The sequence below is a fragment of the Passer montanus genome, unplaced genomic scaffold (genome assembly GCF_014805655.1).
Source record: "Passer montanus isolate IOZ18808 unplaced genomic scaffold, ASM1480565v1 scaffold39, whole genome shotgun sequence".
NCBI lineage: Eukaryota > Metazoa > Chordata > Aves > Passeriformes > Passeridae > Passer > Passer montanus.
Genome location: NW_024368707.1, coordinates 4,644,088 through 4,650,888, shown reverse-complemented (window position 1 = coordinate 4,650,888; position 6,801 = coordinate 4,644,088). Strand labels below are relative to the sequence as shown.

The 6,801-nt window shown below is 45.2% G+C and overlaps 1 protein-coding gene across 3 annotated transcripts in view; it reads left to right on the top strand.

The window, feature by feature from the left end:
• The first annotated feature begins 810 nt into the window (after window positions 1-810).
• Window positions 811-6,801, top strand: part of B4GALT4 (beta-1,4-galactosyltransferase 4) — a 28,939-nt gene continuing 22,948 nt past the window's right edge. The window contains exon 1 of one of the 3 annotated variants that reach the window (XM_039717997.1): window positions 811-970. The gene's annotated coding sequence lies outside the window, so the exon portion shown is untranslated. Of the gene's footprint in view, window positions 1,272-6,801 lie in introns of all 3 variants that reach the window. The other 2 variants (XM_039717999.1, XM_039717996.1) reach the window with 2 other exon arrangements.

Sequence of the window (6,801 nt, the reverse complement as noted above, 5' to 3'; positions counted from 1 at the left end):
AGGTTTGCATGATTAAACAAGCGGTGCTAAGTTACGGCAATATGAACTTTGGTTAAGCCATACGGTGATCTAACGTGTACTGCAGGTAACAACTTTGATTTTGAGGCTTGTTTCAAATATTAACTTCCTAGGAACAGCACCTTTAGCCATCTGCATGCGGGCACCAAAGAAGGGGTTGTCTGCACTCTTGAAGTTCGACACCAAAAGCCCTGTTGTGATTTCACTTAAGGAAGGGGAAAAACATTCCTGTTCCTGAGCAACTAGGTTTTGGAAACAGGCATTTTAATTTTTATCACTAAGAACTGCGGAGCCGCATTTAATTTTCAGTGTAAAGTACCACAGAGCCGCAGAAGCACAGAACGGTTCGGGGGCGAAAGGACCTTAAAGATTCGCTGGCTCCACCCCTGCCACGGGCAGGACATCTTCCAAGAGATACGTCTGGAGAGGAAGTGACACTCAGCTGCTGAGGAGCGCCGGCCATGCAAATGCTTTGATGCCCAAACTCTGGGAGCTCCCCCGCAGCTCCAAAACCTCCAAGCCCCAGGCGGTTCAGCATTCCCGTAAACAGCAAGAGCTGGCAGAGTTCTGTCACCAGCACGCCCGCCGAGCTGTCACGGGCGTGCCGAGCCGCTGGCACCGTCCGAGCCGCGCTGACAGAGCCGTGCCTGCCGCGCTGGCTCGGGAAGCCCAAAGCAAACAAGCGGCGGAGGCCCGCCGGCCCGCTATTCCCGGGATGGCCCGGGAGCGGGAGCGGCGGGAGGGGCGCTGAGGGGAGCGCGGGGAGGGGCGGCGCGGCGCCAGGGCGCCTGCGCGAACGAGCGGGCGGGCGGGTGGGCGGTGGGCCGGGGGCCGCAGCACCGGGAGCGTGTCCCTGTCCCTGTCCCTGTCCCTGTCCCTGCGGCACCGGGAGCCACGCCGGGAGCGCGTCCGGGCCCCTGCGGCCTTGGGGGCGGTGGGAGGCGCGGGCCCCGTAAGTACGAGCTCCGCCGGCAGAGCGGGGGAGCGCGGTGAGGGGCTGCCCGTGCTGAGGGCGGGCGGTGGAGCTGCGCGCCGCGGGTAACGAGTGCCCGGCCGTGCTCCGGCTTGGGATCGTCAGCGAAAGGGCCAAAGGTGTTGGTTTCATTGCACCTCCTCGGACTTCGAGCATCTGGTCCGTGGCCAGATGGAAACTAGGTCGTCTCGTACAGCTCAGGACTTCCAGGGAGTCCGTGTGCGTGTGGGGAACCCCTCATGGAACATCACAGGCAGGACTTGAGGCTGTGATCGTGCAAGTAAGTCTGCCGGGACATAATGTTCATCATAGCATAGCTTTAATGGAATAACTGGCAATAGTTACATATTTAAAACTTACGGACTCGGTGGAAGTAGTTACTGTACTCGGGCTTGGGGACTGTAAGTGTGGAGGATGTCTGCAATGCTCTGGTTTTTGCATTTTAAGTGCAGCTTTGGATGGTTTTGTGTTAAAGTAAATGCAGTACTGGATGTAATTTTCTCTATTTCACACGTGGAAACCGGAGCACAGGCAAGTGATGCTCTTCACTAAACATTTTCTCACTGACAAGACATAAAATATTTCACTTGCTGCTCCAGGTGTTAATTTGGAAGAGCCAGAATAGTGATCAGTGGGCTTGAAAGGAGACTTGCACAAGTTCACAGAAACTGTCATTTGACAATATACTCCAGGTGATGTTGGAAACAACTACCTGAAAGGAAGGTTAAAAAAAAAAAAAAGTGACAGGACAAGAAGACACAGTCTTAAGCTGTGCCAGGGAAAGTTTAGGCTAGACATCATGAAAAAATCCTTTGTGGAAGGAGTGATTGGGCATTGGAATGAGCTGCTGGGGAGGTGGTGGAGTCACTGTCCCTGGAGGTGTTTAAAAACAGACTGGATGTGGCACTTAGTGCCATGATTTAGTTGATAAGGTGGTGTTAGGTCATAGATTGGACTTCATGATCTCAAAATTCTTTTCCAACCTAGCTAATTCTGTGAAATGTGTTTCCAGGTGTTGAGGGGGAGCAGAAGTGGGGCTGCTAGCATGAGTATTCAATAAGGTTTTATTTCTGAATCATAATATAAATGCTTTTAAAGTAGAGCTCTGATAAGATTTGAAACCTTGCAGACTTTAAGACTTTCACAGCGTTTTTGTAGTAATAGTCAAAAAGGAGGATATGTGTATTCAGTTTGTTACTAATGCTTGCTTGTCTCAAAGAGTTAACAATGAATATCTCTTGTGGATTTAACATTTCTTCTATCCCTTCATTTAACAGCTGTGGAAGTTCCCAAGAGACAGCTGAGGCAGTTTACAAGACAGTTTTCAACAGAGTGGTTTAGAGAAAAGGAAGGTGAAAGATTGATGTCTTTGAGATAGCTACTATGAAAACAACCCAAAGAAATAAACTTTGGGATCAGTTCTAAGTCCTCAACTTAAATATTTACAGTTTTTGTCAGTAAAGCTGGTAGCTATGTGAGATGCTCTTTCTCTAAATGTTTTTTTTCTTTGCCAGCTTAGTGATGGTTCTGTATGTCTTTTGCTGTTAATTACAAACACTGATTAAATTTAGAATACATAGAAGCGCAACTTTGGGGTTTTCTGTTTATTCTCTCTTGCTGTTCAACAGCAAGATAATGTTTAATGAACTTTGCTTTAACAGTGTGAAGTATCACTTTCATCTGAGATAATGTTACTGTGACTAAGTTTTCTTGATAAACACTTCCTTTAGGTATGGTTGATCTTGGTTTTGATTTATGTGGGTATTTCCTTGTCATTTTTGTAAAAGCTGTGTTTCATTTTCACAAATATGTTTCAGTTAGAAATAATACATTTGCTACTTCAACTTTGGAAAGCTTGGGTTTTTGTTTTTCTCTGAGGTTTGAGTTGGCATGTCCTTCTCTTTTAAGTAATATGTAGGAGAAAAATAGAAATTGGGGGGTGCTTGATTGCTGGCTTTCTTTTATATGATCTTAAGTCTAAGTTAGTTTTATGAGTTTGGTGAACTTGGCTTTTGTTAGTTTGAAGGAGGTGTGCCTTGAGATTCTGTACCCTGGTTGAATGATGCAAGAATTTGGTTAAAAACCTATTTTTTTTTTGGGGGGGGGGCAAATACGTAGTTCAAAAGTCACCCAGCAGGTTTGCTGCTGGGATAGCTGGGTTTTTTTTTGCTTCAGAGACTGGTGGTTTTGTCCTGCATACAAACGGGACCTTGAAAATTATGGGAGAGTGCTTCCTTCACTTTTTTCTTTATGGGCTTCAACATATTTAGAGTGTTTTATAAGTATTTTGTCTTCTGTTTGAAGTGCTCTGGCACGCCTACAGGTAACATGCCTTACAGCTACAATTGGGTCATCTTGGTGTCCTGAGAGTAACAGCTGAGTAAATATTTATTTACCAGGCAGTGAACTGTAGGATAAAGTTATCATGGATTGTAATTCAGATAATCCTTTTAAACGGATACAGTGGTGACTGTAAATGTGTGCAGTTACAAGTGAGAGCAATCTATTTGGATCTGATGTTGGTGGGCATCAGCAGCAGCAATCTTGTGCTTCCCCTCAGTCTTCAGTTCTGTAGTTGACTTCTGAACTCTTGCATCTAATTTTGTTCTTCAGTGAGATGGGAAGGGATAAGACCTGCACAGTAATGAGAAGTGAAGGGTTGGAAAGGAGCCACTTGCCCCTGCTCTGCTTCTGAGTTAGGCATCATCCCTCTTTACCTCTCTTCTTCCTGGAAAGAGAGAGAGCCCATCTGCTGCTCAGGCTGGGGAGACAGGAGCTCTTTAGTCCTGAGAGGGCAGGAGAGGAGGAGCCCAATCACATCTCCCTTAATTCTCCAGACTCCCAAGCAGGATCTGGTTAGGTGGGGGAAGGAAATTCGTAACTAAGTGTAAGAGGGATAAGCTGTCTCTCTCTGCCTGAAGTTTTACTGACTGCTTGTCCAAAAGATTTAACAATATCCTGACTCTCAGGAGTATATTTTTCAAATTCCTTTTGCAAGCACTTGATTAAAATTTCATGTTGCAATGTTGTACTAGTTTCCAGCTCCAAAATGTTGTTCTAGGCCATATCACATCCAAGGGGTTTGAGTTAGAGCTCTTAAATTGTATGTTTGAAACTTTTCTACTGCATAAAAATCCATCTGCAGATTGGTTGAAAACTGGCATAGGTGTAAATTGTGTTTTACCATGGAAAAAGTCCTGTACATTTAAAGGCTTAACAATGTCATGCTGTCTGTACAGCTTTTTGATGGATGTCTTTGCAGTAGGCCCTGAGAATTTGTAATCTTTACTGGGATAAGATTGCAAAAGTAATAAAAAAGTAAATCTGAGGAAGGAAACCTAAGGAAGCTTTAGCTGGAATGTCTTTGAATGTCTTTGGTGCAGTTCTGATGCTGAAGCACCTTAATGTGAAACAAAAAATGTTCTTCAAGATAAACAAATGTTCTTAGTTATGCTTTCATAATACATGTTCAACTCTATTAATTTTCTTTTTTTTTTTACAACTCTGTTCATAGATACATGTAAACTGAATATTATAAATGTATTAAGTAGCTGCAGGTCTACACTACTTCTGTATTGCTTTAGCTCTCTGTGGTTGACACTTTCATTTAAAACAATGTGTTGTGAAGCTGAAATAAGAATATGTGATATTGTAATATAGCGGTTTTCTCAGATGTTATTTTACTGTGCAGAAGAGAGTTGATGAGGAATTTGACCAGGAATGTGTTGAAGTGTTTTTGTAAAGTGTCAAGGCCCCTGACATCTGTCATTTGCACCGATTGATGGCACTCCAGGAAGGTCACAACTGCCAGAAAAAGACAGGGTATTGCTGAGTTGAATAGTGACCTGAGCATTCCATTACACATGAGGTTCCTGTGTTCAGGTTCCTGTTTTATCATGTTTTTTCAGGCTATTCCACTCATCTTGGGTGGAAAGGTGTTTTTAAAAAGTGCTGTATTACTTAAAAAAGATTTCTGTGGTAAGCAGTAGGGAGCGCTGGGCTGTGCCAGAAGTGTTTGCTGTATCCCTCACTCCGCCGCTTTGGCTGGGCTCGGGCTGGCAGTGCCATGTCTGACAGTGAGGTCAGTGCCTCAGCTGGAGTTGTGTAACAAGAGGGGCCATTCATAAATGTGTTTCTTGGCCTAGAGACGCTAGATTGCATTTCCTAGCATAGCACCACAGTTCACTGTGCCTCAGGAAAGTGAAAACTGTACTGCAGGATTGGAGTAGCACCTGCTCGTTTGCTGTGGCTGGGGAGAACTCTCTCACCTGAGTGTGCAGTAGTCAGTCTCATGTTGTAGCCAGGGGAGATGCCTTGAAAGAAGCTGCAGCCTGTGGCCTCCCGGCCTGGATCAGCAACAGTGTGCCCAGCGGGATTAGGGTAGGGATTGTCCCCCTGTACTCGGCACTGGTGAGGCCACACCTTGATAACTGTGAACAGTTCTGGGCCTCTCACTGCAAGAAGGACATTGAGGTGCTGAAACAAGTCCAGACAAGGGCAGCAGAACTGGGGAAGGGTCTGGAGCAAAAGTCCCGTGAGGAGCAGCTGAGGGGGCTGGGGGTGTTTAGCCTGGAGAAAAGAAGACCCAGGAGAGACCTGACCTCTCTTTAAAACTACTTGAAAGGGTCTGTCTCTTCTCCCAAGTAACAATCAACAGGACAACAGGAAATAGCCTCAACCTGAACCAGGGGAGGTTCAGATTGGATATTGAGAAACATTTTGTTATGGAAGGGATTGTCAAGCCCTGGAGCAGGCTGCCCTTTGAAGTGGTTGAGTCACCAATCCTGGAAGTATTCCCAAGTCTTATAGATGTGGTGCTTGGGGACATGTTTTAGTGGTGGGCTTGGCAGTGCTGGGTTAACAGGTGGACTCAATGATCACAGAGGTTTTTTCCAACCTACATGATTCTTCTGTGACCTGCATTCCTTGTCTCCCTGCACTGTTGTGGGTTGGGAAGTGGATAAGGTGGGAATGAATGAGTGAAGTTGAGCCTGGGAAGAAGCAAGTGGAGGGGAAGTGTACTTTTTGCCTCTCACCATCCTACTCAATTTTTAATTGACAACAAATTAATTTTCCCCAAGTTGAGTCTGCCTTGTCAGCTGGTAAGTGACCTCTGAGTCTTTACCTCCCTCTCTTCTGTTCCGGTGTGGTAAAGTGAGAGTCTGGCAGACAGAAAATCAGGAGCACACATTCAAAGGACAATGGATTTCACACGTACCAGTGCTTAGGGACTGCTGTATTTGTCTAATGCATTCCCTGTGGAGACAGTTGTTCAGCTTATTGATCATAAACCAGAGCAGGCTGGAACATGGGAATAGCACTCCTTGTTCAGGGTGATGTTGAGGGGAAGAACAATGATGTCCCTGTTAGGGATATGCAGGATAGTGAGATGCTCCTATTTTCTTCTCTGTCCTGCCTGTCAGAGTTAAAAATGTATGGAAAGTTCTTTTTCAGTGCTTTTCTGCTGTGATATTCTCTTTTTATGTAATGCATTTATTGTATTTTTCTGCCAAGCCTTTCCTCATTTACATCACTGCAATCACTTCTGTGATGCCCACACTCCTGGAGACAGTAAGTTGTGTAAGCTTAAATATCCAGGCTATTGCCCTGATTTCAGCAGGGATAGGGTTAATTTTCTTCCAGTCGCTGGTACAGTGGTGTATTTGTTATTTAGTATGAGAATTAAGTTGATAACACAGGAGTGTTTTGGTTGTTGCTGAGTAGTGTTTACCCCAAGTCATGGACTTCTTAGTTTCTGATGTTCTGCCAGTGAAAACGCTGGAGTGGCACAAGAATTTGGGAGGGGGCAC